Source organism: Stenella coeruleoalba (genome assembly GCF_951394435.1).
Source record: "Stenella coeruleoalba genome assembly, chromosome: 16".
Lineage (NCBI taxonomy): Eukaryota > Metazoa > Chordata > Mammalia > Artiodactyla > Delphinidae > Stenella > Stenella coeruleoalba.
The window spans coordinates 50,113,387-50,134,101 of NC_137162.1; the positions used below are offsets into that span (position 1 = coordinate 50,113,387).

At 41.7% G+C, this 20,715-nt stretch overlaps 1 long non-coding RNA gene across 7 annotated transcripts in view; it reads right to left on the minus strand.

Moving 5' to 3' along the window:
* LOC307175353 overlaps positions 1 to 20,715 on the minus strand; it is a 638,943-nt gene that overhangs the window by 509,870 nt on the left and 108,358 nt on the right. For all 7 annotated transcript variants that reach the window (XR_013824319.1, XR_013824320.1, XR_013824321.1 and 4 more), the window contains one exon: positions 11,784 to 11,974. This is a non-coding gene — a long non-coding RNA (uncharacterized lncRNA). The remainder of the gene's footprint in view (positions 1 to 11,783; positions 11,975 to 20,715) is intronic.

Below are 20,715 nucleotides of genomic sequence, written 5' to 3' on the forward strand. Positions count from 1 at the left end.
GCCTCAAGGTCAGCCAAAGCTAAGACATTAAGGCCATTTGGGTATTTTTTAGTCATGAGCATAGCCCTACCCATGACTGTGGCCTTCTAGATCCCCAGAAACATGTCAAGAGCTTTTTAAAATCCTCTGTGACCATCTAATTTCCCAGACTTTCTTTTTAAGTTTTTTGGCCAGCTTCTTGTTTGTTCCAACTGGTATTCCTACCTCAGGCAGCTACAATATTTAAAAATTGATGCTGATTGTTTTTGACAAATGCCCTAGAGATACAGTTTTCCCACTGAGCGAGCTCTAAATGGGGTCACATAATAAGAGTCTTATGAATGAGTCTTTTTCAGGGAACTGGCAGACAGGTCAAGTAGTGGCAGTTCTCTGAGGGTGGGGCTTTTTGAGGAGCTCAAACTCAGTCTACTGCTGAGTTTTCACAGGTACTATGATCCACATCTGCTGGTTTTCACAGGTACTATGATCCACATCTGCTGGTTTTCACAGGTACTATGGTTACTAAGCCTCTCATTTTCAAGGCTACCATGGTTCTGAGGGAAGGGGTTGGTAACAGGCAAGGTGAAATGCCACACAGTTTCAATATTCTTACTGGGAGTCAGTCATTTTTCTTGAATTCTTGAATAACATTCCTTAGATCCATTCTAGCCTTTGGTTAATTTCCAGAGTTCTGCCAAAGTTGATTTTGCCCGTTTTTGCTGCTTTTATAAAGGAGTGGATTTATAAAGATCCTCACTCCACTATTCTAGAAGTTCTGGTCCTCTTCATTAAGGCGTATCACAGTTAAATGTTATATCTATCTATGTGATTGCTTTATGATATGTGTCTCCTCCACTGATCACTAAGTGCCATGAGAACGTCTTCATTTTGGTTATATTTTATCCTTGCTAGATTCTATCACAGTGCCACATAGTATGCACTCAATAACCATTTGTTAAATCAATAACAGATCATTAGCACAGCCTAGTGAATAGACACAATCTCCACAGACTGGTATTATGATAAATAATTGTTCAATAGCCCCATGGAGCCCTCAATCTTGTTGAACTGGACTCTTTATACCTCTTGAGGAATGTACTTTCTCACTGTCCTGAAACTATGACTTCCTCTCTCCCCATTCTCTGATGATCTTGGCTTATTTGTCATAGAAAATATCAGACCAAAATTCCCTCCACTTTCCACCTGCAAATCTATCAATATTCCCACATTGGTTCCCATATTCTTCTTCTTTCCTCCTGTTACAGTGGAAAGACAACCCCTCTTCCTGGCAAATGTCAATCCCCATGTGTGTCCTGTGTGCAACCCTTCCTGCTCTCTCTAGAACCTCACCCCAATTATTCTCCCTCTTCTCACCTGCATCTTCACTTATTTCAGCTCTACTGAATTGTTTCCAGCTGCATTAGGACATATTTTTCCCTAACTTTTTTTTTTAATATACTAAGCTTGGACCTCAACTAATAAACCTAGGTTGGACACACTTCCAGTAATGCCTCACTCCTCTATTTTCAAGCCAGATTTCTTCAAAGGTTTGGCTACAAACTCTGGTTCCATTTCCTTACCTTCTACTTAGTATTTAACCCGTTCTTATCTATTTTCTATGTCCACTAGGCAGCTAAAATGGCTCTGATATTTTCATTTCATTCTTCCAACAAGTAGTGATTGAGTATCCAATATCAGTGCCAAACACTGCTCTAGGAACAAGATACATGAAACAAATAACAAGATAAATATGACAAACAAGGTCTTTGGACATTTTCTTTATAGCTTTCATCAGCATCAGGCACAAGTGACCACAACCTCCCCGTGGAAATGCCTTCTTTCCTTGACTTCCAGGGCTCCTTACTCCTACCTCTCCAGCCAATCCTTTTCAGTCTCCTTTGCTGGATCCTCCTCATAGTTCCATTCTTTATGATTAAGGGTTCTTAATGATTGAGGTGAAATGCACATAATGTAAAATTAACCATTTAGTTCCAGTCTTTAAATGTTAGATTTTTTCCTGGAATTTTCTCACCTTCTTTTCTACTCCCTCTATAAAGAACCTCATCTACTGCTTTAATTTTAAGTGCCTTCTGTTTGTATACCTTCATTTATAGTTGTAGCCTAAAACTCTCTCCTGAGGTCCAGACACCAATAAACAATCATCCCCACTCGGTTATTTCACAGGGGCTTCAAACACAGTATCTTCCCCTATAGCCTGCTGCTCCTCCAGCACCCCTATGGCACCAACATCCATCCAACTGCTCCAGTAGAAAACCTGGTAGATAATCTTGATAATTCTCTTTTCTTCACAATTCATGTCAATTTTACAAACCAAACAGGTCTCAAATTCATCCATGTCTCTCTCCATTTCTACCAATGACACTCTGAACTCTCATCCTGAGACATGTTCTCAACTGTTCTTCCCATAGCCAGTGTCCCTACTCCTACCAAATCCACTCTCCACATAGTAAATAGAATTTTATCCTCCTTGACCAAGTCAGGCATCCAAATATAAGCTTTCATAGATTCCTCAACTTCTTGATTCAATTTTTACTATTTAAATTTTTTCGTGATTGGTCTTAATTCTCCCTTCCCCCAGTAGAATATAAGTTTCATAAGGGCAGACTGTTGGTTGGCATTGTTCTCAGTTGTTTGCTCAATGTCTAATCACATTTCTTAAAAAGAGTAAGTGTATAATAAACACTTGTTAAAAGTTGCTGAACAAATGCCTCTTCTTCCTAAGCCTATGTCACAACTTACCAAATAGCACCAATCACAGGTAGACGGTTATGGGAGCAAAAGCCATGAATGAAGTCCTTGATACAACTTTCTCTCTTGTCCATTACCTCTAAGCCATCATAAGAAAATTATACCTAAAGGCTAACTACAGCTGACCATCTCCACATTCATTACCAGACTCTAGCCTAGACTTGCAAAACAGCTACCTTACCCACTTCCACTCTTGCCACCCTCCAGGCCACCCTCTATTTAACAGCCAAATGTGTTAGTGCCCCCTTTTAACCCATCAAAAATCCCCACAGCTCCCAGGAGAAAAGACGTTAAAAGACATTAATGTCTCATGTCCATTTAGGCATTATAGTGCACTGGTTAAGAATATGGGCTTGAGAGCCAGACCTCTAAATTTGAACATCAGCTCTGTTGCTTACTTTCGCCAGCTTACTGGTGATGGGACTTTCACCAGCTTACTCAAATTTTCTGTTTCTCAGTTTTCTTATGTGTAAAATGAATTAAAATGTAATGATACCTTGCTCATAGTGTTGTGTGGACTCAAGGAGCTAATTCATCTAAAGCTATGAAGATATGCCTAATACTGATATGGTAAATGCTCAAAAATGTTAGAAATTATTACTGATTCTTGTTTTATCAGGAAATACAGAAGATATATTTCTAACATATCACAGTTACTTATTAAATATGATGAATGGTATAAAAAAATAAATCTCCATGTCTTGGTAGAATGGTATCCATGAGAGAGAACAGCAACAACAACAAAAACAATTAAAAATACGTGTGTATAAAATCCAGAAAAAAATGATAAGGGGCTTCCCTGGTGGCGCAGTGGTTGAGAGTCCACCTGCCAATGCAGGGGACACGGGTTCGTGCCCCGGTCTGGGAAGATCCCACATGCCGCGGAGCGGCTGGGCCCGTGAGCCATGGCCGCTGAGCCTGCGCATCTGGAGCCTGTGCTCCGTGACGGGAGAGGCCACAACAGTGAGAGGCCCGCGTACCACAAAAATAATAATAATAATAATAAGTATAAGTATAAATGATCTATATGAAGAAAACTACAATACATAATGAGAGGCATAAAATAAAGAGCAACTTGAATAAATGGAGAAACATGCCACATTGGATGATTCAATGTTGAATAGGTATCAATTAGTAGGAGAGAAAAAATGTATACAGTCAATTACATGAATTGGATGATGGGGTACCATGAGAAATATAGATCATTTGTTATGAAAGACGATTACAGGAGTCTTCACAAAGGTGGTAAGGAGAATGTGAAGAATCCTGATAGATGGAGCCGGGACAGAAGAGCATTTTCCAATAAAAGCAGAGAGAGAGCAGAAATGCAGTAGACCCAGAGTTTTCAATGGGAGGGGTCTTTAAAGGTCACCATTCAGCCAGGGAGTAATAGAAAACCTAAATACAAGTGGCTTAAACACAAAGGTTATTTACGCTCATACATAATGAGAAATCCCAAAGAAGGAAGTCCCCAGCTAAACATTGTCAGGGCTGTGAAAGACTTCCCTTGGCTTTGCCCTCATGGTCTCAGGATGGCTGCAGCCCTTTCAAACATCAAGCTCTCCCACCATCCTGAAAGGTGGGGAGAACAGGGCATTTTTCTTCAAACCACTCTCTCTTCTTACCAGGGAGGAAAATCTTTCCCACAAGCTCCCCAGTGAACTACCACTTAACGTCCTTTTGTTCAGAACTGGTCATGTGCTGTTCTATTTTCTATTTTACATAATTAACCACCCCAAAACCTAGTGACACCGAACAACGACCATTTTACTTTACTATCAGATTCCGTGGATCAGGAACTGTGACAGGGCACTACTCCATGATATACAGTGCCTTATCTTGAAAGACTGAATTGGCAGGGGATGATTTGAAGAGCTGGGGGCTCACTCGGAAGTTTCTTCACTCACACGTCTGACACCTGGGCTGGGAAGTCTCAAAGCTTGGGCTCAGAGACTTCCCTGGTGGTCCACTGGTTAAGACGCTGCACTTCCACTGCAGGGGGCATGGGCTTAATCCCTGGTCTGGGAACTGCTGTGGTGCAGCCAAAGAAACAAAGCTCGAGCTCAGCTGGGAGTGTTGACCAGCACACCTACATGTATCCTCTCCACATGACGTGGGCTTCCTCACTGCATGATGGAGAAATTCCAAGAGGAAACATTGCAATAAGATGTTACAAGAGAATCTAATGGATGCTGCATGATCTCAGAAGTCATATAGTGTCACTACCGTCACTTTCTACTGGTTGAAGGAGTCACAACCCCCCAGATACAAGGGAAGGGAACATAAACCCTACAGCTCAATGGGAGGCATGTCAAGGAATTTGAACTCACATTTTAAATCAACCCCTAAACCAATTCTAATAGGTGAGCCAACAGCTGGACAAAATAAGGGTCCTACATCAAGAAAGAAGGGAAAATGGCTGTTGGTTTCACAACAAAGAGCATCTTCTACAGTCATCTAATCCATCCTCTCCACCACCAACAATTCAAGGCATCAGCCCTCTTTACAAATACCCCTCTTTAAATGTCCAATCATCCTTCAATGACAGGGAGCTCCCTCTCTTCCTAGAATAACGGTTTTACATTTGGACAGCTGCTTAACAAAGTAAGACTTATCCCAAGAAAAACATTTTTCCTCATGTTAGGCCACTTTGGTCTGAGCTGAGGATGGGAGATGGGAAAATTCGGGACAGTGAAATAGATTGATGGGCTGCTTGGGCTTCCCTGGTGGCACAGTGGTTAAGAATCCACCTGTCAATGCAGGGGACAGGGTTCAAGCTGTGGTCCGGGAAGATCCCACATGCCGCAGAGCAACTAAGCCTGTGCGCCATAACTACTAAGCCTGTGCTCTAGAGCCCCTGAGCCACAACTACTGAGCCCACGTACCACAACTACTGAAGCCTGTGTGCCTACAGCCCCTGATTCGCAACAAGAGAAGCCACCGCAATGAGAAGCCCACGCACTGCAACGAAGAGTAGCCCCCGCCCGCAGCAGAAAGCCCGCACACAGCAAAGAAGACCCAACGCAGCCAAAAATAAATAAATAAATAAATTCATAAAAAAAAAATAATAACGATGGGTTGCTTGATCAGGGTCTTCCGATCCTCAAAGTGTGTGGATGTTCAAGAATTTTGGCTTGGTGGATTGTGGGGTCCTTGGTCTGTCAAAATTATATTGTCCAGTGACCAGATACATTTTAAATAAATCACTCTGGATTTTACTGACTTGTCATCAACACTGCATTTATGATGTGGCCTTTGAAAAGGCCATCAGTCCCTCCTGGAATCCTCTCAGTGCAAAGAGTTGTCAGATTTCCTAGCAAGGTCTAGAGCAGGCAGAGGAGACACACCAGGCACAAGCTTCACTCCTTCTCAGTTTTCCTTCTAAGTGATTCCTCAGCCATTTGACAATGTAGAAGTAAGAGCAGAGTCTTACCCGGGTGTCCTGCAGGCAGCTCTACTGCACACATCCCAAGCAGAATTCATTATTCCTATCACCGAAACTTACTCAGACTCCTGTATTTGTAATCTCATTCAGTAGCATCCCCTTCTAGATGTCAGCTGAGCCAGAAATTCTGGATTGGTTCTTATATTATCCCTCTCTCCTAACTGCCAAAATTTAATCTTCACTATATCCTTCCAGATTGCGTCAGCAATGTTTCTTCTCCATCACCATACTTATTGGTTGGTTCAGGGTATCACTGTCTCCTTGCAGGGCTCTTGCTGCAGCTTCAGGCCTCCTCCAGGGCCTGTCCCTCCATCCTGCTTCCAGAGGAATCCAATACCATCACTTCCCCACAAACCTCTGCCTACCCATCACCCCTGTGCCTAGAACATTAAGCCCCAACTCTTTAGCTCTATAAACAAGACTTCAGATGTATGGTCTCGCCACAAACTATACTCCAGTGTCTAATCTCCGAGCACCCCCAACCCGTGCCTTCTTACCATTTGTCAAATATATCAGATTTCCGATTTTTATCTTTACATAAAGCTGTTTATTATCGCTGCCTGAAAATACAGATCACCTCTTCTTTACTTTGCACAAGATTGCATGCTTAAAGATCTAAATTAAATATCACCTTCTTTGTTTTTATTACTGCTATTATAATTACATTCAGAATTTATCGAGCACATACTATGGGCCAGCCCATGTGCTAAGCACCATATGCGGATCATCCCATTTAATATTTACAGCCACGCTGTGAGTCATGCAGATAAGGAGCTGAGATTTGAAGAGGTCCGCTTGCTTATGTCCCCACAGCTAGAACTCCAAAGCTGGTGCCCCTAACCCTGTGGACCACACTGGAGGCAAACTCAGGGAGCCTTCCAACGAGCTCTGCCATATATGTCGTTAACACTGCCATGGCACCCAGCACACAGTAAAATACAGTTGTTTGAGCTTGTTTGGATACTGCTTCAAACAAACCAACTGTTCATAAAACACACTTATTTATGGAACAATCAAGAATATGTGAATACTAACAACATTTGTGATACTAAGGAATTACTGTTAATTATTATGGTTAATATGGTTATGTTTTTTAAAGTCACTGTCATTTGGAGATAGACTAGAGATAAAATGGTTTAAGGCTAAGATATGCAAGAAGGGACGTTATGTGAGGATAGATAGGTTAACACCCTTTAGCATCATGTTGATAACTATTAAAAAAGGGATATGTGTGAAATGCTGCCATTTGCAACAACACAGATGGACCTAGAGAGTGTTATGCTTAGCAAAGTAAGTCAGAGAAAGACAAATACTCTATGTTATCACTTATAGGCGGAATCTAAAGAAACAAAGCAAATATATATAACAAAGCAGAAACAGACTCACTTATACAAAGAAGTGTTACCTAGTGTTACACTACTGGTTACCAGACACATGCACCCCAACGTTCACTGCAGCACTATTTACAATAGCCAGGTCACGGAAGCAATCTAAATGCCCATCGACAGACGAGTGGATAAAGAAGATGTGGTACATATATACAACGGAATATTACTCAGCCATAAAATGGAACGAAATTGGGTCATTTATAGAGACGTGGATGGATCTAGAGACTGTCAGAGAGTGAAGTAAGTCAGAAAGAGAAAAACAAATACCGCATATTAACGCATATATGTGGAACCTAGAAAAATGGTACAGATGAACCGGTTTGCAGGGCAGAAATTGAGACACAGGTGTAGAGAACAAACGTATGGACACCAAGGGGGGAAAGCAGCAGGGGGGGTGGGGGTGGGGGTGTGATGAATTGGGAGATTGGGATTGACATATATACACTGATGTGTATAAAATGGATGACTATTAAGAGCCTGCTGTATAAAAAATAAATTAAATTAAAAAAGTGATACAAAGAAGTGTTACGTAGTGTTACACTACTGGTTACCAGTTGGGAGAGGTGGGGGGGAGGGGGGGAGGGGCAAAATAGGGGTATGGTACCAAGAGATACAAACTACTATGTACAAAATAAATAATCTACAAGGATATATTGTTCAGCACAGAGAAATATAGCCATTACTTTGCAATGACTTTAAATGGAGTACAATCTATAAAATATGGAATCACTCTGTTGTACACTTGAAACTAATAGAAAATTTGAAATCAATTATACTTCAGGAAATACATAAATACAGGGAAATGTGTACACAGAAGTTCATTCATGTTACCATTTCTGTATATGTTTGAAGTTCTCTATAATAAAAATATTCGGTAAACTCAAACAAATAAGCTTTTGTGTTTATCCCCCACTTTGGGGTTGATAAAGAGCAGAGGACATCTGAGTCTTAATCAGCTCAAATCTGTACCAGTAATTGGCACAGAGTAGAAACTCAGCTAACATTCCTTGCTACCTTGATGAGGTAGCAACTATGACGGTCACCTGCAAAGGCGGAGAATGGTGCTGCCTGTCCTCCAGACTGTCTCACCGCAGACCAACAACCCCATGGCCGCCAGCATTACGGATGGGCCCCTAAGGAGAGCTGAGGCCAGCAGCTGGAGTCGGACACACTATTCCTGTACCAGCTTCCTTGCTTCTAACCTATTTCCACACTGATCTGGCTCCTCTTGGGGTCTTGGGTCACAGCCCTCGGAACCCAGCTGGCTACCTCGTGATTCCTGGACGCCCTCAGGGACTGTGGCTTGGATTTCTATGTATGCTCTTCTTGGTTTTATAAACTAGCCCTTGGGACCCAGCCAGAGAAGGGATTTGGCCTTAACTCTTAAAATGTGACTGCTCGCCTCATCCCCACGGCTTGGCTTGACTACTGGTCCTGACCTGGATGGGAGTAATTTGAAGTTAGACATGTTTTCTTTAGAGTGACACAGATCTGTGAGCAAAAGGCAGAGACTGCGTTTCACAGAAGAATTAACTCATTCAACACCTCTGGCCCCCGTCCTGCCCCTCCCTACGAGCATGTTCATCCGATGGCCAGAGCCTGCCTGTCTGGTGTGTGAGACCTACCAAGGCCCAGAGCCGAGACTGCCTGGGGAATTCAAGGCAACTTTGGCATTCTGCTAGCAGCAAGGGCTCAGGCTTTTGCTGTGCTCAAGTCACCATGCTCCACGATCACCAACAGCTGTCCTGGAGAGTGAGGAAGTGCCTTCCCCACAGGGGGCTGAGGGGGGCCGCAGTGAGCAGGCTTGCTGTGGTGTGAGAGTGAGCCTCTGGGGAGCCTGATATTTAAGCCAAGCCTCACAGCAGCCCCCAAAGTAGAAGAAAACAGCCTCATGGGGGAGAGAGAGTAGCAAGCCAAGAAGCATCCAAATGAGGCACTGAAACCCCCAGCGAGCCAGAAGTTCTTACAGGCTTCCACTGTGGGAGGCTCATCCTCCTGGATGCTGCGTGAAGAACACAGACTCTTGCTGCATCTAGTCCAAATCTCCATCTAAGAGAGACAGACAGCAGCTCAGAAATGCCAAAAGTAATGACATGTGCAGGGGAGAGTATTCTAGAAAAAAACCAATACACAGTGGTGTGATGGAGGCTGTGAGGCTCCACTAGATCCCTTTAGGAACGAAAGACTTATTCTCCCAATTGCTGCGAGCGCTACTACAGAATGCCCAGGTCATGTCCCTACCCAGGGCAACCCATATCCAATAATGATGCACAAGGTGGCATAAAGGCTCAGCTCTCGCTCCCCAGCTGGGACAGCTCTGAAGACTTATCCCGTCACCAGATGTCCCTGTAGGGTCAGCTGAGGTTTCCATTGAGACTGCATCATGGATCAACTTCTCCCTTTACCTAATCTGCTTCCTTCCTTCCCTTCCCTGCCCTTCCCTTTCCTTTCTTTCTCTTCTTCCACAGGTATTGGTCCCCAAAGCATTCCCTAATAAGCCCATTCCCACTTTATGTGTCTCCTGTGTGCCGAAGACCATGAATGGAGCAGGCGATAGAAAGGGAAGATGCAGTCCTCACCTTCAAGAAGCTCGAGGGGACCCACATGTGTATATGTTTGTTTGGTGGAAGATGATTAAGAGTAAAGCTTTGGAGTCTCAAACAGCACCTCTGCCATTTTCTAGTTGTGTAATTTTGGAAAAGTCATTTAACCTTTCTAGGCTTCAATTTCCCTAACTGTAAAATGTCATTAATAACACCTGCTGAACTGGCTGTCATGGGGGTTAAATGAGATGTGTTTATAAAAAGTTTATTACAGTGTTTGGCTCGATAAACAATGCTATACATCCAAATACTGAAGTATCCTAAGGAAGAAAATAGTACAGACAAAGGGAGGTTTAATTCTATCTGGAGACAGAAAAGAAAGACTTCTCAGAGGCAGTGAGGCTTGACCTGGGAAATGAATTTGTTTCATTCATTCACACATAGAGGGAGGACATGATGGGAATTCTGGGCTACAATGCCATCAGGCTCTCCATGATTCAGCTTCTCTCGGTCTGCCCTTAAAATTCCACGGCAATACAGGAAAGTTGCAAAAATAGGTAACAAGGGATTCCAGTGTGATAGGCAGTCTGAGAAGAATTCCCCTCCACTTAGCAGCAGTGAGTATCATCACAGACCCAGGCCCACTCTGCCTTCTCTCAATCTGTAGAGACCCTCGTACAGAAAAAACAGAGCTATGATAAAGAAGATGCATCAGTTAGGTATTGCTTAGCAGCAAGTGACAGAAAACCACTGAACCATTTCAAGACTAAAGAATGTGTTCTCACATGACAGCAGTCCACATGTGGGCCCCCATCCTTATTCTGTGGTGGCCCTGACTTTGCTCCTCCATGCCTGGCTTGGCCCTCAGGAAGATCCCTCATCACCACAAGTAACTTTAGCAATTCCAAGCACCACATCCAGACACAACAGACTCCCGAGGTAGGAAGGGGGCTGTCTCTTGTTTCTTTTTAAGAACAAAGAAACCTTTCCTGGAAGTTCCCCACATCCCACTCATCAGAATTAGGCCCAGGTCAGTCACCAATAGTAGTAACTTACCTTATGTGTGTGTAACGTTTTTCCCCTTAAACTTTTCGTGTCTTTGTTTATTAAGCTAGCTCATTTTTTTTTTTTTTAAACAGCTGCACAGGACTTGATTAGGGGAATGACACCAAAATGACTAGACAGACAAACCAAAACCCACCCTCCTGGGGCAGAGGATTTAGGCATCTTCCCTAATACAGAGACCTCATGCAGAATGGGGTGGTACTGGCAAAACCAGGAACCTGTGTATCAGGAAGACACTGGTAAAATAAATGAGCCTGCTCGATGTACAAAAACAAGGAAGATTAAGGTGGAAATGTTATATAAGACACATAGCTTACCATCTATGTAAAACCCAAACAGAACTCTCTCTACATATATATATTTGTGTGTGTGCATGTATAGTATATAAATGTATATGTATGTGTGTGTATGTGCACGTGTCTAAGTGTGTGTGTGTGTATGTGTGTGTGTGTATATATATATATATACATATATATATATCTCCATTCTAAAGGACGAGTAAAGTCTTGAATGAAGCCTTCACAGAGCCAGCCAAAGGCAGCTTCCATGGTAGCCATTTCAACCACATCCTTACTAATAGCCTCCATCTCTTACCTGCATCGCAGCTTCCTGGCAAGAGCCCAGCCCAGGATCCAGCCCACCAGGGCTTGAGTGCTGCTAAAGAGACTCCACAGGCACACAGAGCTGATGAACCACACACCCATGGGCACGGCCTCCAGGGGGTCCTCAGTTCTTCCTGGCACTCCTTCTGTTTCCTGAGTCAGTTCCATCTCCAGGTCAGAATGCTGGGGAGAAGGCCAAAGCAAAATTTAGTGGCAAATATTTTAAATGTAAATGTGTCTGTTATTGAAAGTGAAGAATATAACTAAATTAATTAATTATTAACTTAAAGAGACTTTTTAGGAAATCAAGAAAAATAAATAAATCCAAAAAAGAGAAAAAAAGTACCACTTGGGGGGAGGAAAAAACATAAACAAAGCCAGGAGTTTATATTTGGAAAAAGTATTAAAATAGATACATTTCAAGATAATCAAATCAAAATGTATATAAGCAACCAAAATCATAAATGAGAAATAAGATACAATAACATAAAAAGAATACTTACAAATTATATGAAAATATTTAAGTCTATTCTTGAAAATTTGAAAAATATCAATATTCCATGAGTTCCCAGGAACTACATGAATTACCACAATAATTCAAGAAAAAGTAAATATCCTAAATGGATCAATAACTGTGGAAGAAACTGAGTAAAGAATGAGTCCTATATAGACTTTAAAGTCAGATTTTTAAAATATTTTTCCAAATTTAAATTAATTCCTCTGTTATTAGATCTATCCTATAATTAGAAATATTAGAAAGCAAGCACAACTCTGATACCAAAGCCAAATAAGCACAATTTGCAAAAAAGAAATCATAGAATATGTGGTCATATTAAAATTCAGTACTAAGGACTAGCAAATCGAGTCCAGCTGTACATTCAAAGAAAATGATGACACAAACAAGTAGAATTTGCTACATGTTAAGATTTGATACATAAAGTGGAATGGTTTTAAATTTTACAAATTCCTTGACCCTCATCCTATTAAGTGGTGGAGTCTGTGTCCCTTTCCTTTGAACCTGGGCAGGTGGGCCTTTGTGACAGCCTCAATCAATAGCATGTGGCAGAATTACGCTCCGTGACTTCTTGAGCTGTTTGTCAAAGTCATGCATATTCTGCTGGTTTCTCTAGGGACACTCACTCTAGGAGCCTCCAGGGGAAGTCTGTTTACCCTGGGCCCCCATGTGGAGAGACCACATAGAAAGTGGGAAATGCCCACGGAGCCCCAGCTGCTCCAGCCCCAGCAGCAGCAGTCTGAGTCTTCTCAGCCCAGGACCAGGCATGTGAGTGAGGAAACCTTCAAGATGACCCCAGCCCAGCCACTGTCTGTCTGCCTGCAAACACATGAGTTATCCCAAGCCAGAACTGCCTGGTCAACTCACAGATTCATAAGCAAAATAAATGGTGGTTACTGCTTTAAGCCACTGCTTTGGGCAGTTTGTTCCAGAGCAACAGACAACTAGAACATATCTAATCATCAACCGATTGATATAATAATATATGATAATATTCATATGTGACCCCCCACAAAGGCATTTGGTAAAATTTAACATCTATTCCTCATCAAGAACTCTTAGTAAATGATCAAAAGGAAGAGAGTCCTTGAACATGATCACGAAATCTGTCCAGAATATGAACCAACACCTTGCACATTATGAAACACTGTAGGCATTCATTCCCACTAAAATCTGAGACAAGATAAAGATAATTGGAATTACACGACAGTGTTCTGGACGTTCAAGCCCATACACTAATAAAGGAAAAATGAGTAACAGGTATAATATCATCAAGGAGATCAAATTAACAACATTCATAGTTGATCTGGTTGTCTACCTCAAAAACTGAAGGAAATTAAAATATTATGAAAAAGGACCAAAGTCACAATTATCAAAACACATGTGCCGTTGGGCCTGTCAAAAATTAGCAAGCGATCACTGTGTCACACTCATCTATCGCCTTAAACACCAAACGAACTACACAAAGATTTGAAATTACTGCTTATAAGAAAAAGCCCAGGGGATGGAAGAACCCAACAAATAAAGATCCCTAAATTTACCAGTATCTGCACTCCCTAGAAATCACAGGAAAATTAGAAGAAAAAAAAAGAAGAAAGAAAAAGCTCAGGCTGATTGTGTGGGTAGCAAAGTGCTTAACTGCTTAGGCTCTGGAGCTAAACTGCCTGGGTTCAGATCCTAGTGCCTCCAAGTCACTGCTCCTAATGGCCTTAGGCACATTCCTTAAACTCTTATGCCTCAGTTTTCTCAACAGCAAAATGGAGACATTAGTAATGGTACCTGATACATATGGTTGTGATAACAATTAAATTATTTTCTATCTGTATTCAGAACAGTGACTAGTAGACAGTAAGCTTTTGCCATTATTATTAGAATAAATTCTTAGGCAGGGTCTCCATCTGACTCAGAGAAGTAGGTAGTTGTTTTCTTCCAATAACAAACACTAGTGATTTTGCAATGAATCTAGAAATAGCTGTGCATATATCCATTAAAATTTAAAACACATATAACCTATGCCTCTCATTTTAGGAATTTATCCTAGAGATGTTGTAGGTATGTTTGCAAAATTTGTAGATACAAAGTTATTCATTAAAGCATTGCTTGGAATATCAAAAAAACTAAAATGTCCATCAATAGGGGGCTGGTTAAATATATCATAGCACATGCATAAAACAGAATATGTTACAGCCATTAAAAAGAATAAGAAATAGCTTTATGTGCTACTATATGGAAAGAACTCTAATTTACATTTGATTTTTTTTTGCTTTTTTGTTTTGTTTTGTTTTGTTTTTAACATCTTTATGGGAGTATAATTGCTTTACAATGGTGTGTTAGTTTCTGCTTTATAACAAAGTGAATCAGCTACACATATACATATATCCCCATATCTCCTCCCTCTTGCGTCTCCCTCCCACCCTCCCTATCCCACCCCTCTAGATGGTCACAAAGCACCAAGCTGATTTCCCTGTGCTATGTGGCTGCTTCCCACTAGCTGTCTATTTACATTTGATTAAGTTTCAGAATGGCATGAATAGTAGTCTACCCTTTGGTAAAAGTTAAAAACATATACGTGTATATATGTGAATTATAATATGTATAATTTACACATAACTCATATATTACAATTAACATATATGTATGCATATACACATATATAATGTACATATTTACATATATGTGAATATATATTTCAGCTTATATCTATGTACCATGTATGTATTTCTCTGGAGTATACCCTAAAAATAGGCAAATGGTTGTCTCCTGGGAGGTAAGCTGATTGGCTAGAGCAGAAGCGTGGAAAAGAGTCTTATTTTTCACTGTATGTCTTTTTGCTTGTTTTGAATTTTGTACCTTGAGCTTACATTATACTACAATAAATATTTTTAAAGGCATGTGCAGGACCTAAATAAAGAAAATCATATAGTTCAACCCCATTAGTAAAACCAAAGAAACGTAAAATTACACAACAATGAAACAGTATTTGCCTATAGAAACGGCAAAGTCTTTTTGATTTGTTTTAAGGTAACAAAAGAAAAGTGCCAGAAAATGAGAAATCTCATAAACCGTTGGTGGTAATCACTACAAACACTTGGTAAAGCAATTAATTCACAGTTTCAGGTGAGAAATCCACTTCTAGAAACCTATGCCTAAGGAGTTAATCAAAGTTGGAAACAAATATTTATGTACAAATGTAAATCCACATGACTAAATAAATGTTTCAAAATAATGTTTGAAATAATGGTTTTGAAATATATGTAACAAAATAGGTATCATGCTTTGGGGGTGGGGGGTTGTTAATGGCATAATACTTTTTCGAGTTATTTAAACTTATTTTTTTTGATAAAAGTAGTACTTGAACATTTGAAATAATGGATATTAATGGATAACCTCATGAGATATTATTAAATAAATAATAGTGTAATGAAACTATATATGCAGTATCATTCTACTTTTTCATATATTTTTATGCAAGTGCATGTTTGTCTTATTGGCACCAGGAAACTCCAACCCTCCCTCACACCCCAATAACAATGGGCAAGACACGGCAAACAATTTACAGCAAAGAATCTTACAGTTATTTTATCAGTATAGCATCACTGAAGTAGACTAAATCTGATGCTAAAACAGGGACACTTTTTATTAAGGACCCTCTGCCACATTACACAACACAGTATCCTCTCAACTGTCTCAGCTAAATCCCTGTCCTTCTCAGCACCTTCCCAGTACTACAGGACTGACAGTCATGAAACTAAATTTCCAAGACTCTTTTCCTTTGTTAGATTGGCTACTGAGAGGCATTCACATGAGATCTGGGAGGCAGAAGAGAAGGAAGAGCCATTATTTTGTCCCACAGCAACTTCAGACAAGCTCATGGGCATCAGTAGGTGGCAGATACGTGGATGCATCAGAAGCTTCCAGTTTTCTTCCTAAAAATGGCTTACATTGCTGCTACATGCTACTGAGATCATCAGTAGCAAACCCTCTGGGATTTCTGCAGCCATCTGACCTCCAAAAAAACTTTTCTTTGACTCCAGCTTTCCGAATTTCCTGAAAGCCAGCAAAACCCTCCACAATCCTCACCCTCCTGCCCAGTTCTTCTAAGGGTTATACAAGCTCCTAGATCCCTAAATTAACTCCCTTTCTGATTAAAATACCTAGGGTGGTTGCTCTGACCCTGACTAACCTGACTGATAGGACTTCCAAATTCCTACCTCTCATATCGCCATAAAAATCCACATCCCACCACAAAAGGCATTGGCTAGAAAGAAAAATAGAAACACAGATGTTGATATTCGGGTTTTCAGAAATTCCATTAACATGTTTATCTTCTTGATATTTCATGATCTAAAATACAACCAATTAAGAGTCCAGAAACTCTGGTGGTCCTAACTTCTAGGTGTTCAGCAGGACATGTTAAAATAGTGGTTCTCACCCAGGGGTGATTCTGCCCCTCCCACTCTGGGACATTTGGCAGTGTTGGAGGGATTTTTCGTTGTCCCAGCTGGGAGGAGGGAGTTATGCTACTGGCATCTAGTGGGAAAATGCCAGAGATGCTGCTAAACATCCTACAATGCCCAAGGAAGACCCACACAACAAAGAATCATTCGACCTGAAATGTCCCGGGTGCCAAGGATGAGAGACGTTGCCTTAAATCTTTTTCATCAGTTTTCCAGGATCATTACATAAAAAGCTCAAGTTACATAAATTTTATCTTCTATATGATAAGGGAAGAGAAATCTTTACAATTAATTCCAAACGCTGGCTATCATCAGAACCTGCGACATAGATGAGGGGGAATACAAGTTGAGGAAGAGGATACCCTGCTTTTACCCAGGTAACAAACAAACCAGTAAGTCAGAAAGAGAAAGACAAACACCATATGATACCACTTACATGTGGAATCTAAAATATGACACAAATGAACTTATCTATTAAACAGAAACAGACTCACAGACATAGAAAACAGACTTGGGGTTGCCAAGGGTGAGAGGGTGTGGAGGAAGAGGAGATTGGGAGTTCGGGATTAGCAGATGAAAACTATTATATACAGAATGGATAAACAACGTCCTACTGTATATAGCACAGGGAACTATATTCAATATCCTGTGATAAACCATAATGGAAAAGAATAAGAAAAGAATGTATATATACTGACAAGGAGCTTCAACATGGCGGAAGCGTAAGACGCAGATATCACCTTCCTCCCCACAGATACATCAGAAATACATCTACACGTGGAACAACTCCGACAGGACACCTACTAAACGCTGGCAGAAGACCTCAGACCTCCCAAAAGGCAAGAAACCCCCCACGTACCTGGGTAGGGCAAAAGAAAAAAGAATAAACAGAGACAAAAGGATAGGAACGGGACCTGCACCAGTGGGAGGGAACTGTGAAGGAGGAAAGGTTCCCACACACTAGAAGCCCCTTCTCAGGCGGAGACTGCGGGTGGTGGAGTGGGAAAGCTTCGGAGCCGCGGAGGAGAGCACAGCAACAGGGGTGCAGAGGACAAAGCGGAGAGATTCCCGCACAGAGGACCGGGGGCCGACCAGTACTCACCAGCCCGAGAGGCTTCTCTGCTCACCCGCCAGGGCAGGCGGGGCTGGGAGCTGAGGCTCGGCTTCGGTCGGAGTGCAGGGAGAGGACTGGGGTTTCCGGCGTGAAAACAGCCTGAAGGGGGTTAGTGCGCCACGGCTAGCCAGGAGGGAGTCCGGGAAAAAGTCTGGAGCTGCCAAAGATGTAATAGACTTGTTCTTGCCTCTTTGTTTCCTGGTGCTGGTGCGCGAGGAGAGGGGATTAAGAGCGCCGCCAAAAGGAGCTCCAGAGACGGGCGCGAGCCGCGGCTATCAGCACGGACCCCAAGACGGGCAGGAGACGCTAAGGCTGCTGCTGCCGCCACCCAGAAGCTTGTGTCCGAGCCCAGGTCACTATCCACACCTCCCCTCCTGGGAGCCTGTGCAGTCCGCCACTGCCAGGGTCCCGTTATCCAGTGACAACTTCCCCGGGAGAACGCACGGCGCGCCTCAGGCTCGTGCAACGTCACGCCGGCGTCTGCCGCTGCAAGCTTGCCCCGCCCTTCGTGCCCCTCCCTCCCCCCCGCCCCCACGCCGACCTGAGTGAGCCACAAACCCCGAAGCAGCGGCTCCTTTAACTCAGTCCTGTCTGAGCGAAGAACAGACGCCCTCCGGCGACCTACACGCAGAGGCGGGGCCAAATCCAAAGCTGAACCCCGGGAGCTGTGTGAACACAGAAGAGACAGAGAAATCTCTCCCAACAGCCTCAGAAGCAGCGGATGAAATCTCCACAATCAACCTGATATACCCTGCATCTGTGGAATACCTGAATAGACAACGAATCATCCCAAATTGAGGAGGTGAACTCTGGGAGCAACGATATATTTTTTTTTTCCCTTTTTCTCTTTTTGAGAGTGTGTATGCGTATGCTTCTGTGTGTGATTTTGTCGGTATAGCATTGCTTTTACCATTTGTCCTAGGGTTCTGTCTGTCCGTTTTTTGTTTTTGTTTTATTACTTTATAAAAAATTTTTTTTATTTTTTGTTTTAATAACTTTATTTCACTTTATTATATTTTATCTTCTTCTTTCTTTCTTTCCTTTCTCCCTTTTATTCTGAGCCATGTGGATGACAGGCTCTTGGAGCTGCAGCCAGGCGTCAGGGCTGTGCCTCTGAGGTTGGAGAGCCAAGTCCAAGACATTGGTCCACAAGAGACGTACCAGCTCCACGTAATATCAAACGGCAAAAATCTCCCAGAGATCTCCATCTCAATGCCAAGACCCAGCTCCATTCAACGACCAGCAAGCTACAGTGCTGGACACCCTAGGCCAAACAACTAGCAAGACAGGAACACAACTCCATCCATTAGCAGAGAGGCTGCCTAAAATCATAATAAGTCCACAGACACCCCAAAACACACCACCAGATGTGGAGCTGCCCACCAGAAAGACAAGATCCAGCCTCATCCACCAGAACAGAGGCACTAGTCCCCTCCACCAGGAAGCCTACAAAACCCACTGAACCAACCTTAGCCACTAGGGACAGACACCAAAAACAACGGGAACTACGAACCTGCAGCCTTCGAAAAGGAGACCCCAAACACAGTAAGTTAAGCAAAATGAGAAGACAGAGAAACACACAGCAGATGAAGGAGCAAGGCAAAAACCCACCAGACCTAACAAATAAAGAGGTAATAGGCAGTCTACCTGAAAAAGAATTCAGAGTAATGATAGTAAAGATGATCCAAGATCTTGGAAATAGAATTGAGAAAACACAAGAAACGTTTAACAAGGACCTAGAAGAACTAAAGAGCAAACAAACAGTGATGAACAACACAATAAATGAAATTTAAAACTCTCTAGAAGGAATCAATAGCAGAATGTCTAAGGCAGAAGAACAGATAAGTGACCTGGAAAATAAAATAGTGGAAATAACTACTGCAGAGCAGAATAAAGAAAAAAGAATGAAAAGAATTGAAGACAGTCTCAAAGACCTCTGGGACAACATTAAACGCACCAACATTTGAATAATAGGGGTCCCAGAAGATGAAGAGGTAAAAGAAAGGGACTGAGAAAATATTTGAAGAGATTATAGTTGAAAACTTCCCTAATATGGGAAAAGAAATAGTTAATCAAGTCCAGGAAGCACAGAGAGTCCAATACAGGATTAATCCAAGGAGAAACACGCCAAGACACATATTAATCAAACTATCAAAAATTAAATACAAAGAAAAACTATTAAAAGCAGCAAGGGAAAAACAACAAATAACACACAAGGCAATCCCATAAGGTTAACAGCTGATCTTTCAGCAGAAACTCTGCAAGCCAGAAGGGAGTGGCAGGACATATTCAAAGTGATGAAGGAGAAAAATCTACAATCAGGATTACTCTACCCAGCAAGGATCTCATTCAGATCTGACAGAGAAATTAAAACCTTTACAGACAAGCAAAAGCTAAGAGAATTCAGCACCACCAAACCAGCTTTACAACAAATGCTAAAGGAACTTCTCTAGGCAGGAAACACAAGAGAAGGAAAAGACTTACAATAACAAACCCAAAACAGTTAAGAAAATGTTAATAGAAACATAAATATCAAAAATTACCTTAAATGTAAATGGATTAAATGCTCCAACCAAAAGATATAGACTGGCTGAACGGTTACAAAAACAAGACCCGTATATATGTTGTCTATAAGAGACCCACTTCAGACCTACGGACACATACAGACTGAAAGTGAGGGGATGGAAAAAGATATTCCATGAAAATTGAAATCAAAAGAACGCTGCAGTAGCAATTCTCATATCAGACAAAACAGACTTTAAAATAAAGATTATTATAAGAGACAAGGAAGGACACTACATAATGATCAAGGGATCAATCCAAGAAGAAGTATAACAAT